Source organism: Lepisosteus platostomus, chromosome 5 (assembly GCF_059453375.1).
Source record: "Lepisosteus platostomus isolate fLepPlt1 chromosome 5, fLepPlt1.hap1, whole genome shotgun sequence".
NCBI lineage: Eukaryota > Metazoa > Chordata > Actinopteri > Semionotiformes > Lepisosteidae > Lepisosteus > Lepisosteus platostomus.
This window is the reverse complement of record NC_142615.1, coordinates 21,283,722-21,299,031: the sequence shown is the minus strand read 5'-3', so window position 1 is coordinate 21,299,031 and position 15,310 is coordinate 21,283,722. Positions and strand designations below refer to the sequence as shown.

The window sequence follows — 15,310 nt, the reverse complement described above, 5'->3', positions numbered from 1 at the left end:
AAAGTATTGAAATACAAATGTACAGTCCTAACATAATCATGCTGTCCAACTGTCTTTTTTGCTTTTCAAGTTCTCCAACAAATCTGTGTTGTAATTTTAAATATTTTAACTAAGGGTGCAACGAGAGTATAAATTAATTCTCCCGCCAACCATTTGAAGGTCAAAGTCCGTGACTGAATACGATTCCCTTGAATGTTGGCCATGACTGGTCATTCCCAGTGATAATGAATAATGTACTCACTTGTTTACTTGTTGTAGTTCGTCACACAAAAAAACTGCATTTCCTGCAAATATCAAGTGGGTTAAGGTTTTACTAAGAAATCCAATTAAGTAGAATAATGAGTAATGGGCTTGAACCACTAACCTTTCAGTTAACAGCTCCCAGAGACTCACGTGCATCCCTTTTCTCCATTTGCAAGCTTTTGGTAAAAAAAAAGACTTTATTCTTGCCGGCCTGTGATATTTGTTTTGCACTGATGAGCAAGATCTGTGTTTCATCTTTCGCAAGCTGTATGAATTTCATGAAAAGCAAGTTGTTCTAGAAAGAAAATGAAAACTTGCATTTAACAAAATCAAGCCGCACATGATCATCCATAGTGATACATTCTATAAGACAAGACAGGAAGAAAGGCACCACTGGGATTTGAACTCAAGATCTCCTGTTTAATAGGAAAACACATTAACCAAAACAGCCAAAGTGCTGTCAGAGTATTAACATCATGTCTGATGTCAGTGATTGCAGCTGACTATCGCTGGAGGACAGTTCGCTGTGAACAAGTCAGCCTGCATAATGAGGGGAAGAGACCGGCCTCTGTGATGCACTATAGAGTTACACTAACCTTCTGCCCTACTGTTCTCTGCTGCATTCTACCCTAGCAGATAAATATTGGTTTCCATGCGTGTAAGGTTTCTTTTTTTTTGTCAAATATTTTCAAGCATATTTTTGCTGTTGAAAATAAGTGGTTTGTGGTTTTGAGTGTTGTGTTCCTCTTCCCTTAGTGTCACCCAAAGTGATACATTGTGCTTTGGCAATTCTTCAGGCTATAGTGTTAAGAGGAGCTCAGTTGAATTAGTTTGCATAGATAAAGTATTTATTTTCCTTTTAATCCTTTAAAGCATATTACATTGTTAATACATTGTATCTTTCTTCTTACTAATTGTCATCATTTTTTTTCTGGCTTGATCTCGTAATCAGATATTTCAGAATCTTCATTAAAAACTAGTAAAAGAAGTGGGACAGATTCATGCACATTAAAAAATATGAAAGGGTAGCAGGACACAGTAACCACCAAACATCTCGTAGATTATGAATGTGCCAAAAATATTTCAGTACTTTAGAGGGTTCTGCCATTTTAGATGTTGTACTGTGCCTGTCTGATTTATCAAATGTGTCATTTAAATCTCCCGTCATTTCTATATCAGTCTTGCAGTAAAGATTGCAATTCATCCCAAAATGCCAAGTTTCCCACTGATGATATGTACAAAGAAATTAATGTACATTTTCCCCTAAAATTAACCAATTTAAAATCAAATGCATCCCTCCTCATCTGCAGTTGGAGAGAAAAATGTCAGAATAAATACAGGTTTTAGAAGTCAGGAGCATTGATAGTCCTATTTTAAAATTATGCTAAAATGCTCAATATATTAAAAAAGTTATATAAAATGCAAAAATAATTAAAACATATTAAAACAAGGTAAAAAGAAATGATACACAGTTATAAAGATCAGGAATTATCAATTTGAAGTTACAATCCACTTACAATATGCCAAAAATGGCAAGGATATGTAAAACAGGTGTATACATTTTTTTTAAAATAAAACAAGTTAAAAATAAATACTAAATACTTTTAAAATTCAGGAATGTGATTGGTCAGATGCTTATGATGAGTGTTGTTGGTGTTTCGTGTGATTTAGCGAAATGAAAAAATATTCAATTTTAAAACGGCAAGAGCTCGTATGAAAAAAATAGTTCGTAAGTATCTTTGTTGTAACAGCTGCGCCAGAACTAGTGTATTCATATACATCAGAAAAGTACCTGAACTTGACTGGTTTATATTCAGTTATGTGCATTGGGAACAAAAAGGAGACTTACATGGATTTTATTAGGTTTTAGGAATCAGAAAATGTATTTTTACACGTTTATGCCTACGAGCAGAAATAACTTCCTGCTTTCAGCGCTTTAATTGTTTCCGCTTGTAATCTCGAACAGAGAAACCCAGTACTGACTGTGTTCCTGGGATTTAAGAGGGATGTATGAAGACAGTAAAGGGGAGTTTTGTTTTCCCGCTGTAGAAGGCGGTGTGACGAGTCTGGAGGGAGGAGACGCGCATTCCGCACGGGGAGCGCAGAGCAATGAGTTTCACCTGCAGCTCGCCGAGTCCTGTCCTATATAACCGCTGAGCCCGGACACACACAGCGTCTCCAGCCAGTGTTGGGATGCACTATATCAATAGTTTTTTTTTTTTTTAATGCAGAAGCTGGGATTCTTTTGCTTTTATTATAATAATAATTAGTGGATTATTGGAGTTAGTGGTTACTATGTTAAACTGGCGCGAATGGCGCTTCTATTTCTTCTGTCTGCTCAAACACTGCTGGGCAAAGCTTAAATTAAAACCCTTTTTCTGAAACATTGAGTGTGAGGGGTAACAGGTGGAGTTTAAAGCCAAATAAAGGGCTGTATTGGATGAAAGTAGTAGATTGCGTGAGTGACGAGTAACGAGCTCGATCAGACCCAAACTCCATACGTGCGGTAAAGAGAAGAGTACTGTATGAGTGTGCTAATGATTAAAACTGTGTTGACATGAGGTACAAGCGGTAACATTTTCATTCCGAGAAGAAAGCCAGTCTGTGCGCATTTCTCAGCGTGCACATTGTCAGGAACCACAAACCCACAGTGCCAGCAAACCTATTGATAGCCTGTAGGTACTGTCATTGACCGGGGTAAAGTTAGCTTGAAGTTCAAAAACGATTTTGGCACACCTGTAGCATTTTCACGAAACCTCTTAGGATTAAGAAAACACTTGCTTTGTGTGCAAACTACATTGTGACTGTTTTCACAGCCTTCACTATGTCATTTTTAAGCCATTTTTTTGACCAGGCACAAATATTATCTGGGACCAGTAGGGAGCGCTCACCCTGCGGTCTGTGTGGCTTTCTTATGCCCCAGCAACCTGATGGTGACACTCTGCTGCACAAAGAGGCGCCGTCCTTCGGGGGAGGCATAAAACCGAGGTCCCGACCCTTCTTGGCCATTAAGAAGGGTGTCTCTCTGGTGTTAGTGTTCCCCTTTACCAATCAGTCGGGGTCTCCTCCTAATCCCCGTCTCATATGTAACAATCAATGACGAGGCCCCCCTGTCCCGCGATATTGTATTTGTCTCCTGGCCACTGGCTGGCGCCGTGAGATTTAGTACTCGCGCAAGATATCGGGGGCAGAGCGCGAATGGTCCCCCGCCCCCCACAAAGTGTGCGCTCCAGGTTCCCTCTCGGGGCTCTGCAACACAGCGGAAAGGCAGCGAGAAGGAGCCTCTTGCTCTGACGCCGCAAGGCCACAAGAGGGCGGAGGCGCCGTGCGCTCGGCCGACGTGTTGGACTGGTACGCTTTATGTGCTGAAATAAACACGCGACAGCCCAGAAATGTTTTCAGAGTGCTGTGCACTGGAGGTTTTTGTCTTGTGAAGACTTGCCTTGTGCTCCTCCGTGCAGTTTGTTTGTTCTCCTCCAGTGCGGGACAAGCCAACACAAGGGAGCACATTCGCCAACATCCAGGTACGCAATGCGATTTGGAAAGAGGCTCCTTCCCAAAGAGTTGCACACGAACGATCCTTCAGTCCCGCTCGGGGGGCACAGAGCCCCAGCCACACACAGCTTCAAGTAGCGAGTTAGGCGCCATGGCGTTCGCTTGCGGCCACACCACCCTGAATGTGCCCGATCTCATCTGATCTTGGAAGCCAAGCAGGGTTGGGCCTGGTTAGTACTTGGATGGGAGACTTCCTGGGAATACCAGGTGCTGCAAGCTTTTGCTCTCTCGGCCAGCAGGGGTCGCCGTTGGTGCCGTAGGCTTTGGGATGAAAACCTGCAGGATGGAAAGGTGATCTATAGCCTCATCTCTAGAGATGTTTTGTTGCAATGGCATGTGTGTGACCCATATAAAAAAAAAACCATTTGTAAAACGAATATCGAAGCTGCCTCTAAATCTGCAAATGAAGATGAGTCGATAAACCACTTGTTTTTCGTATAACTATACATATATTCATTTATTACTGATTTCATTCATTGAGCACAGATACAATAGAGGTACAGCCATTCACTGTTTGACATGTCTGCACTGGTACAGAACCTAGCAATCAGAAAACGGGTGAAACTGTCTTGAGAATTAGCATACAGTACCGAGGCCCCCATGACCAAATAAATTGGCCTTAATAATGCAGACTACAGCAAAACAACTGACTTTGAAAAGGGAATGAATGTCCGTAAGGAGTAGTGTAACCAGCTTGAAATGCTTCTCCGGACCTCTAACTAAAAGAAACCGGGAACCAGCAGTGGCTTTCGAACTGGGATCCTATCGCAGCACGTGGTGTCATAACTCTTCCGTATCTGATATTGGACCAAGCACATCAGGGGAGAGCACGAACGCAGTCCCCCACTACCAGAAATTATGCAGTCAAGATTCCCACATTTGGGGAATTCGCAGGGGTCAGCACAGCCGGAGTGCAATGGCCGAGCCTCGCCCTGGGTGAATCGATTTTTTAAGAACTTTTTCTTTTCACAAAAAAATACTGGATATCACAAATTAGAAAGCTTTACATTAATATACATACTTAAAACAGTATATATGATCACATCTCATTACATTTTGACACAGTACCAGTTACATAGCAACAATTTCTTTTTTTCTGGTGTAAATCACATTCTTTACTTAAACATGATAATGTTTTTCACAGAAAATGAATTCACAATATCTCAAGAAAATGTTTTTCTTGAGATATTGACCTATGCTCTCTATTTCCCACAGATTTTCTGCTTCCTCCCTCCTTTCTCTCCACAGATCTCTGAGGTAATAGTTCTCTCGGGTGATGAACAGGGCCAGGCTACCTGCTGCCTTGACTGGGACCTCGATGCCTTTGAACAGCCCCATGTTCCTCACTCTCCACAGGGTGTCTTTCCCACTGTTCACCACGGCCCAGATCCTGTCAAACACGTCAGGAGGAAGTTTGACAGGAGAGATGCCGTTGTAGCGGCAATGCTTGTTAATAAGACAGAATTAAGTGGTGGTATGCTGTCCTAAATGAGGCCCCATCTCACCCTCCATCTCTGTGGTGCAGCCACAGAGAAAGTATTCATGCAGGCTGATTTAAGATGTTTTCTTTTGATAAGGGACAGCTCCCAGATGGGGATGCACTTAGCTAAGCCTGGCTATCATGATCAATGGTCATCCATTGGCGCCTATCTGTCTAGGGAGTGCCAAATGGACATCTGGACTGCATTCCTAAGTGTCAAGAGTAAGTGACTCATATCTCACCTTGATCAACCAATCAGGGACTGGCAGGGCGTGGTAATACCACGTGGGTCTCCAATGCCCGCCAAACTCTCAACCAATCAGCACACATCTGTGTCTTGGTCAAAAAGGGAGCGCAAGCTCAGATCGGGGCTCTCCTTGGCCATTTTCGCGCATCCTCAGAGACAATCATGTGACAACTGCTGTTGTCTGCAAAGGGACTTGGACTTTGTTCTAAGCGCAAGGCCGAGGATCCCATACGTACTCAGAATTCTACCAACGTGAATGCTCCGCTTGATCAACGGCAGCCTACAGTTGGAACCTCGTCGACAACCTGAATAGCTTATTCAGAAGCAGCGCTGGACCGGGAACGAACCAGCTTCTTCCCAGGCAAAAGAGTGACTTGTGAGGACTCGCGGTCACACTCTGTGCATAGAGACTTTCTACTAGCCAGCTGGACTGCTGGTAGATCTCCTCGGAGCAAAGACTGCCCTGCGCGCCGCAGTCAGATTCCTCCACCCGTCCTACTCCGAGCTGTACCTCAACTGGTTGGCCGGTAGCCAGAGGACGCCGGGACAACGCCCATTGGACAACCGCTGGAACAGAGGCTGCAACAGAGCCTGTCAGCTGGTTTGGTGTTCGTGCCGGGAGATTCCAAATCCATACACAGTGGATAAGTAAACCCCATGTTCTACATTGTGTCTCGAGAATTCAATTGTACCTCAACACAAGTTGTTATCAATTTAATTCATGAGTAATGTATTTACTTCCGAGTTTAGAGTAACAGTGGGTAATAACACTGATTAGCGATTTGGTAACCGAACGATATATATTGACATATATTCTCTGTTGTGTATCTCCTTGTGTTGGCATCTCTTCGAGATTATATACCTTGTATATTGATAACTCTCACAGTAAGGTCTGCCGCTCATATCCAGGCAGACTAGTATATGTTTGGTGCACAATTTATATGAATCAATGTATCTCGTGTATTGAACCCGTGTGTGTGCGTTGTTAGTTGTTCTGACGATTGATTTTCTAAAAGCCACAACGAACAACCTCGTGATTACTGCTACAATTAATAATTGTCTCAGTAAACCCATCAAACCTCTACAACCACGATACACCACCATAAACTATATTAATTTAGGAACATAAACATATAGTGTAAACTGTATATGGCTGGTATTGGTAGTTTAAAGAAAAAATACACACCAGTATTCAACTTTCTTCCTAAACATTTTAAGCATCAAAGTCTTACATGTAGTAAGATTTTACCACGTTTCGGAAACGTTTTTACATGCTCCTTCTGACCATCTTAAGTGTATATACTTTGTGAAAAGTCATAAGATATTAACATTTTCTGTGAATGTGCTCGTTATCGGAGTAAACAAAAGCATACTTTTAGAATTTGATTAATAGGGAATATAATATGGAATCACGTACCTATAGAAATTAATAACGATATAATTATTTTTATGTACTGTAGCTCAAATAGTAGTATAATACACTTTATATGGATACATGTGCTTCTACGCAACGCTGAAGCACATCCACAAGTAACATTACCTAGCTAAGAGAGGACATTGGCTAGCCAATATGATAAATACAGTGGAAAAAAGCAATTGGGAAAATAAGACCTGCTGATCTGTTATACATACCAGGAAGAGAACAGAATATGATTTTTTTCTGTTCGAAACGTGTGTTGTCTTTATGAAATTCATGTATTTTAAACGTTTAATTAAGAAGAAAAATACTTACAGAAAGATACTAAGCTGATCACGAGATAGAAAGATCACCCGTTTTTCGCGCATAAAAAGTGGCTATTAACTGGGTGAACTGTTATTAACTGGAGTCAACTGGGTGAAAACACATAATATGAACATGAAACAAAACAAAAAATAAAAATAAGATACAATCTACAGACATTAAAACCGGTGTCATGGAAATATAACTATCAAGGAAGCCACAAGAGAGAGTTCTCACCTGAGTAAGGTCTTTATTTCAAGATTGGGAGCAACCAGAGACTCAATTTGTTACAAGCAGTACAGGGTTTTCATAAGACGTTGTGCTGTAAAAAAGCTCAGCGCTTTGTCCCTTCTAACACTTCCACTTTCCCTAAGAGAAAACAGATTACATCAAAAAGCGAAAAAAGAAGCACTAGATATGTTATTCAAAGCTTATCAGTTACTTTCAGCTAATTCTAACGACCCAGACAGCATATATTGTTTTGGTACATTGTCTTCTAAAGTAACCTAAACAGTGTACTTTGTTGACGCACTGTTTTCTAAAATTCTGCACGTACTGTAGCACAGCAATTACATCCATGAAATATATTATCTAAAAGCCCCAATATATTTCTTTGCAAAGCTCTCTACATTTTAAGAATCAATTTACTTATTAGATTTCCACTTCAAGACTTGTTCGGCTGATGTTCGGGGAGTCGTGTTTTTCAGAATTGTATTGAGATCGTTTTCCACAGAGCTCAGATGTCAAAGCACAGCAGCAGCTCTCCACAGCGATCCTCTATAGCGCCCTTTCTCCCGCAGCTCCGTCCTCATTGGAAGGAAGCAAGAGTGAAAGGCTGAAGTGAAATAGAGCGGGGACGAAGGCAGTGAAGAGAGAGAACGTGGGAAGAAGAGAAAAACGCAAGGGAAAAAAAGCAGCGTCGTAAAAGAGGTGACGGAGCTGTCCTCTCAATAAGAAGGGTGCCAGCGAGCCTTGCTCTTGCTTACGGCCACACCCCCTTGAGCACGCCTGATCTCGTCTGATCTCGGAAGCTAAACAGGGATGGGCCTGGTTAGTACTTGGATGGGAGACCGCCTGGGAATACCAGGTGCTGTAAGCTTTTAAGCGCAGGAGGCGCCCTATCCCCGCTCGCTCGCTCATTCCCCTGTTCACACGTGCAGTGCGGCTTGTCCGTCTGTTTATTTGTCAGCTTTGGCGAGACACGGGTGCTTGTGTATTAGCGTGAGCGTTTTTTATTCTGATCATGAACAGTTTTACAAGTCCGCAAAGGATCGAGGAAAGGTTTATCGCCAGCTGAAAAGAGACACAGCGCTTCAGCTGTGGACACTTGTTCGGCTGGCGTTCGGAGAGTCGAGTTTTTCAGAATTGTATTGAGATCGTTTTCCACAGAGCTCAGATGTCAAAGCACAGCAGCAGCTCTCCACAGCGATCCTCTATAGCGCCCTTTCTCCCGCAGCTCCGTCCTCATTGGAAGGAAGCAAGAGTGAAAGGCTGAAGTGAAATAGAGCGGGGACGAAGGCAGTGAAGAGACAGAACGTGGGAAGAAGAGAAAAACGCAAGGGAAAAAAAGCAGCGTCGTAAAAGAGGTGACGGAGCTGTCCTCTCATTAAGAAGGGTGCCAGCGAGCCTTGCTCTCGCTTACGGCCACACCCCCTTGAGCACGCCTGATCTCGTCTGATCTCGGAAGCTGAACAGGGATGGGCCTGGTTAGTACTTTGATGGGAGACCGCCTGGGAATACCAGGTGCTGTAGGCTTTTAAGCGCAGGTGGCGCCCTATCCCCGCTCGCTCGCTCATTCCCCTGTTCACACGTGCAGTGCGGCTTGTCCGTCTATTTGTCAGCTTTGGCGAGACACAGGTGCTTGTGTATTAGCGTGAGCGTTTTTTATTCTGATCATGAACAGTTTTACAAGTCCGCAAAGGATCGAGGAAAGGTTTATCGCCAGCTGAAAAGAGACACAGCGCTTCGGCTGTGGAGACTTGTTCGGCTGGCGTTCGGAGAGTCGCGTTTTTCAGAATTGTATTGGGATCGTTTTCCACAGAGCTCAGATGTTAAAGCACAGCAGCAGCTCTCCACAGCGATCCTCTATAGCGCCCTTTCTCCCGCAGCTCCGTCCTCATTGGAAGGAAGCAAGAGTGAAAGGCTGAAGTGAAATAGAGCGGGGACGAAGGCAGTGAAGAGAGAGAACGTGGGAGGAAGAGAAAAACGCAAGGGAAAAAAAGCAGCGTCGTAAAAGAGGTGACGGAGCTGTCCTCTCAATAAGAAGGGTGCCAGCGATCCTTGCTCTTGCTTGCGGCCACACCCCCTTGAGCACGCCTGATCTCGTCTGATCTCGGAAACTAAACAGGGATAGGCCTGGTTAGTACTTGGATGGGAGACCGCCTGGGAATACCAGGTGCTGTAAGCTTTTAAGCGCAGGAGGCGCCCTATCCCCGCTCGCTCACTCATTCCCCTGTTCACACGTGCATTGCGGCTTGTCCGTCTGTTTATTTGTGAGCTTTGGCGAGACACGGGTGCTTGTGTATTAGCGTGAGCGTTTTTTATTCTGATAATGAACAGTTTTACAAGTCCGCAAAGGATCGAGGAAAGGTTTATCGCCAGCTGAAAAGAGACACAGCGCTTCGGCTGTGGAGACTTGTTCGGCTGGCGTTCGGAGAGTCGCGTTTTTCAGAATTGTATTGAGATCGTTTTCCACAAGGCTCAGATGTCAAAGCACAGCAGCAGCTCTCCAAAGCGATCCTCTATAGCGCCCTTTCTCCCGCAGCTCCGTTCCATTGGAAGGAAGCAAGAGTGAAAGGCTGAAGTGAAATAGAGCGGGGACGAAGGCAGTGAAGAGAGAGAACGTGGGAGGAAGAGAAAAACGCAAGGGAAAAAAAGCAGCGTCGTAAAAGAGGTGACGGAGCTGTCCTCTCAATAAGAAGGGTGCCAGCGATCCTTGCTCTTGCTTGCGGCCACACCCCCTTGAGCACGCCTGATCTCGTCTGATCTCGGAAACTAAACAGGGATAGGCCTGGTTAGTACTTGGATGGGAGACCGCCTGGGAATACCAGGTGCTGTAAGCTTTTAAGCGCAGGAGGCGCCCTATCCCCCTCGCTCGCTCATTCCCGTTTACACCTGCAGTGCAGCTTGTCCGTCTGTTTATTTGTCAGCTTTGGCGAGACACGGGTGCTTGTGTATTAGCGTAAGCTTTATTTTTTCTGATCAGGAACAGTTTTACAAGTCCGCAAAGGATCGAGGAAAGGTTTATCACCAGCTGAAAAGAGACACAGCGCTTCGGCTGTGGAGACTTTATTAATAAGGCCCCTCAGTAGTTGAGATCTCTGTTATACCCATCTAGAAACATGCAATCAGCATGTTATTGCTGAAGCAATAGTCACAACATTATTCCACACCTGGGTGAGAGGCGGGTTATGATGACAGTCATGCTTTCTACACCTTATACTGAGCTCAGAAATGGACCAAGCGGACATCTCACGAGCAGATCCCTCCGCGTATAAGAAAGGCAACTTGTCTCAGCAAAAATACCACGGATTCACATCCAAAATATGATAAAAAGGCAAAAACCCCACACTTGGAATGCAAACGTACCCTAAAAAGGAAACACGGTTTTAAAACGAACTTGATTTTCCCCTGGAGAAACCTTTTTATGGACACACATCGCATCTATTACACATGTAGAACTAAATATAAAGATAAAACTTAATATAAGAAGTCATGACATATCACACATGACGAAGTCTGGTCCAGAATAAACAGTTTACACTGACCCACTTTTATTTACCCTGGTCACTCACTTCTATTAACTGTTTAACTGGGTAACAAATTAATATTTGTTTCAATTTGGGATCTACACCTGGGAGCCCTGAAATGTTGGCCAGAGGGGAGAAGCTTATATTCAGACGTGAGAATATATTAAAAAAAAGATCTGATGTTGTTTTTCACCTGTCTAATCAAAGCTTGTTCAAAAATTATCTGATTATAGGACACACGAGTTTATAATCATACTCATTCCACTTTTTAACCCCGTATATATGCACAATATGAAACGTATATACACTAAATCTCACGTGTGACTCCCATAATATACATTTCTTTACGAAAATTAGGAACACTTACTACAATTATCAACCCCCCATGACGAGGCAATATTTCATACCTTTGTTTCTTTGTGGGTTCAAAGTTCTGTCCTGTCGTTTCACACGTAACGTTTTGGTAGTTATCTCAATTTTCCTTTGCAATTATCTCCAAGATCATCATCAACTTTTTGTAAAACGCTATGCACAACTGATATTTAAAGAAAGTCCTGTACCAAAACGTCTTCGTAGGGAAAGACAACTTTTTTTTTCCTTACGTTAGTCGCTACACGGTTACTCAGAAAATCCATTCACCGCCTTTAAAAAAAAAGTTTCGTTTTTTATTGTGGTTCACTGACATTTCTGTCACAATTCTGAGGGACCCCAAATAAAATTCACTTGCCGGTATAAAGACGCCGGCGAGGATAAGACAGGTATCGAGCCACCTGCGTATCTAGCGGACGTTTAAAATAAAAAAAATGGCGTGTAATGTTGCGAAGGGCTACTGTTTTTTTTTAATAGTTTGTCGATTGTAAGGGACGTGGGCCGCGACAGAAATACTGGACGGGGTGGGAAAAGGTTTATTGATGGTTTATTGTACCGCAACGGTCACAATTGACTCACCAGCAAAGATGGCGCCGAGGCCACATCGACTCCCTCCCGCCCTGCCTCGCACCGAAGCTCGAGCTGCGGAGCGCGACGCCAAACCGCCGGTCCACGGTCGCGGGCGCCGGACATAGACGTCATAAACCCTTCCGAGGCGCAGGAATTATAGATCACTGTAGTTTCTTCTGGACCCGGGTTAGGGACAGTGTGCCCCCCGTGAGAGTCTTCTGAGGAAGCCAGTGTCTCATGGGTGTCCAGGCTTGGTACCATCTGTCCATCACAGGACACACACACTCACACACCCTGGACAGGACACCAGTCCTTAACAGGACACACACACACTCACTCACACACCCTGGACAGGACACCAGTCCATCACAGGACATACACACACCCTAGATAGGACACCAGTCCATCACAGGACACACACACACACTCACACACCCTGAACAGGACACCAGTCCTTCACAGGACACACACACACAACCTGGATAGGACACCAGTCCCTCACAGGACACTCAGACACACACACTCACACACCCTGGACAGGAACCAGTCCATCACATGACAAACACACACTCACTCACACACCCTGGACAGGACAGCACTCCATCACAGGACACACACACACCAGGGCCAGTTTTCCCAGAAGCCAATTAGCCCAAAAGCCTGTCTTTAGACCCGGAGAACACAGGGAGAACATTCAGACTCCACACAGACAGTCTCCCCCCCCTCCGGGTCCAGACCCGAGCCCGGAGCCCCGCCGCGCTGAAACCCTCCGTACAGACGGCCGCACACAGCTCCGTTGTTCCCGATTCCCGAGGTGATCTGTTAAAAGAAGCCGGTGTGTTGCCTCCAGGTGACATTTCCTACTGGAGTCAGGACAGGAGGCTCTTCTGTACACAGAAGGGGGTGGGGAACAAGCCGCCCAGCCCTGTGGTTGAAGCTGATACCCCGACTTCTCTCCAGACACAGTTGGGTGAGCTCCTCCAGTCAGTACAGGGGGCTCTACTGTACACAGAGGGTGGCGGGGGTGTGGAACAACTCCTTTGTTTGGGGCCTTGGGGTATTCTTGTTGTGAAAGGTGCTATATAAAAAAACTGAATTGAAATTGAATTTTACAGGTTTGGGTTTTTCGGAGATCTTGTCAGAGATCTTGTCTGACGTGCCATTTCAAAAACGTAACGACACTCCTCGCGTCCGAGCGCCGCCGGTCTGTGACGTAACGTATGCTTACACAACCATGACGGTTTCATCATGGACAGCACGAAAGCCCGAAAAGTGGTTGACGTTTTAATTTGGCAATGCCACGATGGATCCCAGTTTTTTTTTTTATTTTGGAGGCCAAAGAGGACAAAAAAGGAAACGTCTGGAGGTGGATCGATGGTCATCTCTGCGGTTGTTCTGATGTTCTGGAAAAAACAAAACAAAAAAAAAACGGCTCGCTTGCCCGGTCGTGTAGTGTTTCCACACCCCACGCAAATCAACTTCTCTTCACCCCCGGGGGCTCGTCGCCCGCCGCACCCCTCTCACGTGATAGGGGCTTCCCCCGGCTGTGACGCACTTACCCTACCCCCTTTTCCGCCAACGTCATACCGAAGGTCGCGCTTTGGGCCGCGGTGATGTTGACGAACTGTCTTGTAGCGTGAGAAGGGTTTAAATTTCGACTTATGGAGTTGGCCATCGTTATATTTTGCGAGGTATCATATGGGGGGAAAAAGAACATTTATATTTATCAACCTACTAGTAATACTGGGTGGATGTCACGTTCCCCAAAGTTCAGTGCCTCTCTCTAATAAAGTAGAAACGGGACATTAAACTCCGTTCGAAACGGGAGAAATCACCAGGACACGATCCAACTGACGTCCGGAAAAGAAAAAAAGAACTCCTATTCCCATTTGTAATGACCCAGTCGTGTTTTTCCCGGTGTGCGCTTATCTTTCGGAGACCGTTTCTCTCTGGTGTTGTTTTGCTGTTGGAATAAATGCCGAGGTGACCCTTCTGTGTGGAGTGCGTGTTCTCTCCAGCGGGTCGTTTCCTCCACCGTGGGGGCTGGTCGAACCGGGGTCTCCCAATCGTCACAGAAGTGACACAGGTCACAGGGGTGACCTCTCACCTTACTCCGGACGAAGGGAGAAGACCTGTACCTTCACGAGTCCGGGTTGTGAAAACTTCTTCTGGCAGTTCAAAACGTTTCGAAGGGACTCCAGCGCTACCCTGTTTTCCATTTCTATCGTGTATTATTAGACAGTCATAAGTACAGTGCCTTGCGAAAGTATTCGGCCCCCTTGAACTTTTCAACCTTTTGCCACATTTCAGGCTTCAAACATAAAGATATAAATTTTTTATTTTATGTGAAGAATCACCAACAAGTGGGACACAATTGTGAAGTGGAACGAAATCTATTGGATTTTTGAAACTTTTTTAACTAATAAAAAAATGAAAAGTGGGGCGTGCAAAATTATTCGGCCCCCTTGCGTTAATACTTTGTAGAGCCACCTTTTGCTGCGATTACAGCTGCAAGTCGCTTGGGGTATGTCTCTATCAGTTTTGCACATCGAGAGACTGAAAATCTTGCCCATTCTTCCTTGCAAAACAGCTCGAGCTCAGTGAGGTTGGATGGAGAGCGTTTGTGAACAGCAGTTTTCAGCTCTTTCCACAGATTCTCGATTGGATTCAGGTCTGGACTTTGACTTGGCCATTCCTTTGTAGATTTTGCTGTATGTTTGGGATCATTGTCTTGTTGGAAGATAAATCTCCGTCCCAGTTTCAGGTCTTTTGCAGACTCCAACAGGTTTTCATCCAGAATGGTCCTGTATTTGGCTGCATCCATCTTCCCCTCAATTTTAACCATCTTCCCTGTCCCTGCTGAAGAAAAGCAGGCCCAAACCATGATGCTGCCACCACCATGTTTGACAGTGGGGATGGTGTGTTGAGGGTGATGAGCTGTGTTGCTTTTACGCCAAACATATCGTTTTGCATTGTGGCCAAAAAGTTCGATTTTGGTTTCATCTGACCAGAGCACCTTCTTCCACATGTTTGGGGTGTCTCCCAGGTGGCTTGTGGCAAACTTTAGACGAGACTTTTTATGGATATCTTTGAGAAATGGCTTTCTTCTTGCCACTCTTCCATAAAGGCCAGATTTGTGCAGTGTAAGACTGATTGTTGTCCTATGGACAGACTCTCCCACCTCAGCTGTAGTTCTCTGCAGTTCATCCAGAGTGATCATGGGCCTCTTGGCTGCATCTCTGATCAGTCTTCTCCTTGTCTGAGCTGAAAGTTTAGAGGGACGGCCAGGTCTTGGTAGATTTGCAGTGGTCTGATACTCCTTCCATTTCAAGATGATCGCTTGCACAGTGCTCCTTGGGATGTTTGAAGCTTGGGAA

The 15,310-nt window shown here is 44.7% G+C and overlaps 3 non-coding genes and 3 pseudogenes across 3 annotated transcripts; 5 read left to right on the top strand and 1 right to left on the bottom strand.

The window, feature by feature from the left end:
- The first annotated feature begins 3,898 nt into the window (after positions 1 to 3,898).
- Positions 3,899 to 4,017, top strand: LOC148664785 (5S ribosomal RNA). Its single transcript, XR_015938698.1, has one exon. It is a non-coding gene; the product is annotated as a 5S ribosomal RNA (ribosomal RNA).
- Positions 4,018 to 4,616: 599 nt separating this feature from the next.
- Positions 4,617 to 4,778, bottom strand: LOC148664784 (U1 spliceosomal RNA). Its single transcript, XR_015938419.1, has one exon. It is a non-coding gene; the product is annotated as a U1 spliceosomal RNA (small nuclear RNA).
- A 3,447-nt stretch (positions 4,779 to 8,225) lies between these two features.
- Positions 8,226 to 8,344, top strand: LOC148664783 (5S ribosomal RNA). Its single transcript, XR_015937277.1, has one exon. It is a non-coding gene; the product is annotated as a 5S ribosomal RNA (ribosomal RNA).
- Positions 8,345 to 8,881: 537 nt separating this feature from the next.
- Positions 8,882 to 9,000, top strand: LOC148664782 (5S ribosomal RNA; annotated as a pseudogene).
- Positions 9,001 to 9,533: 533 nt separating this feature from the next.
- Positions 9,534 to 9,652, top strand: LOC148664781 (5S ribosomal RNA; annotated as a pseudogene).
- A 536-nt stretch (positions 9,653 to 10,188) lies between these two features.
- LOC148664780 (5S ribosomal RNA) lies at positions 10,189 to 10,307 on the top strand (annotated as a pseudogene).
- Positions 10,308 to 15,310: the final 5,003 nt, after the last annotated feature.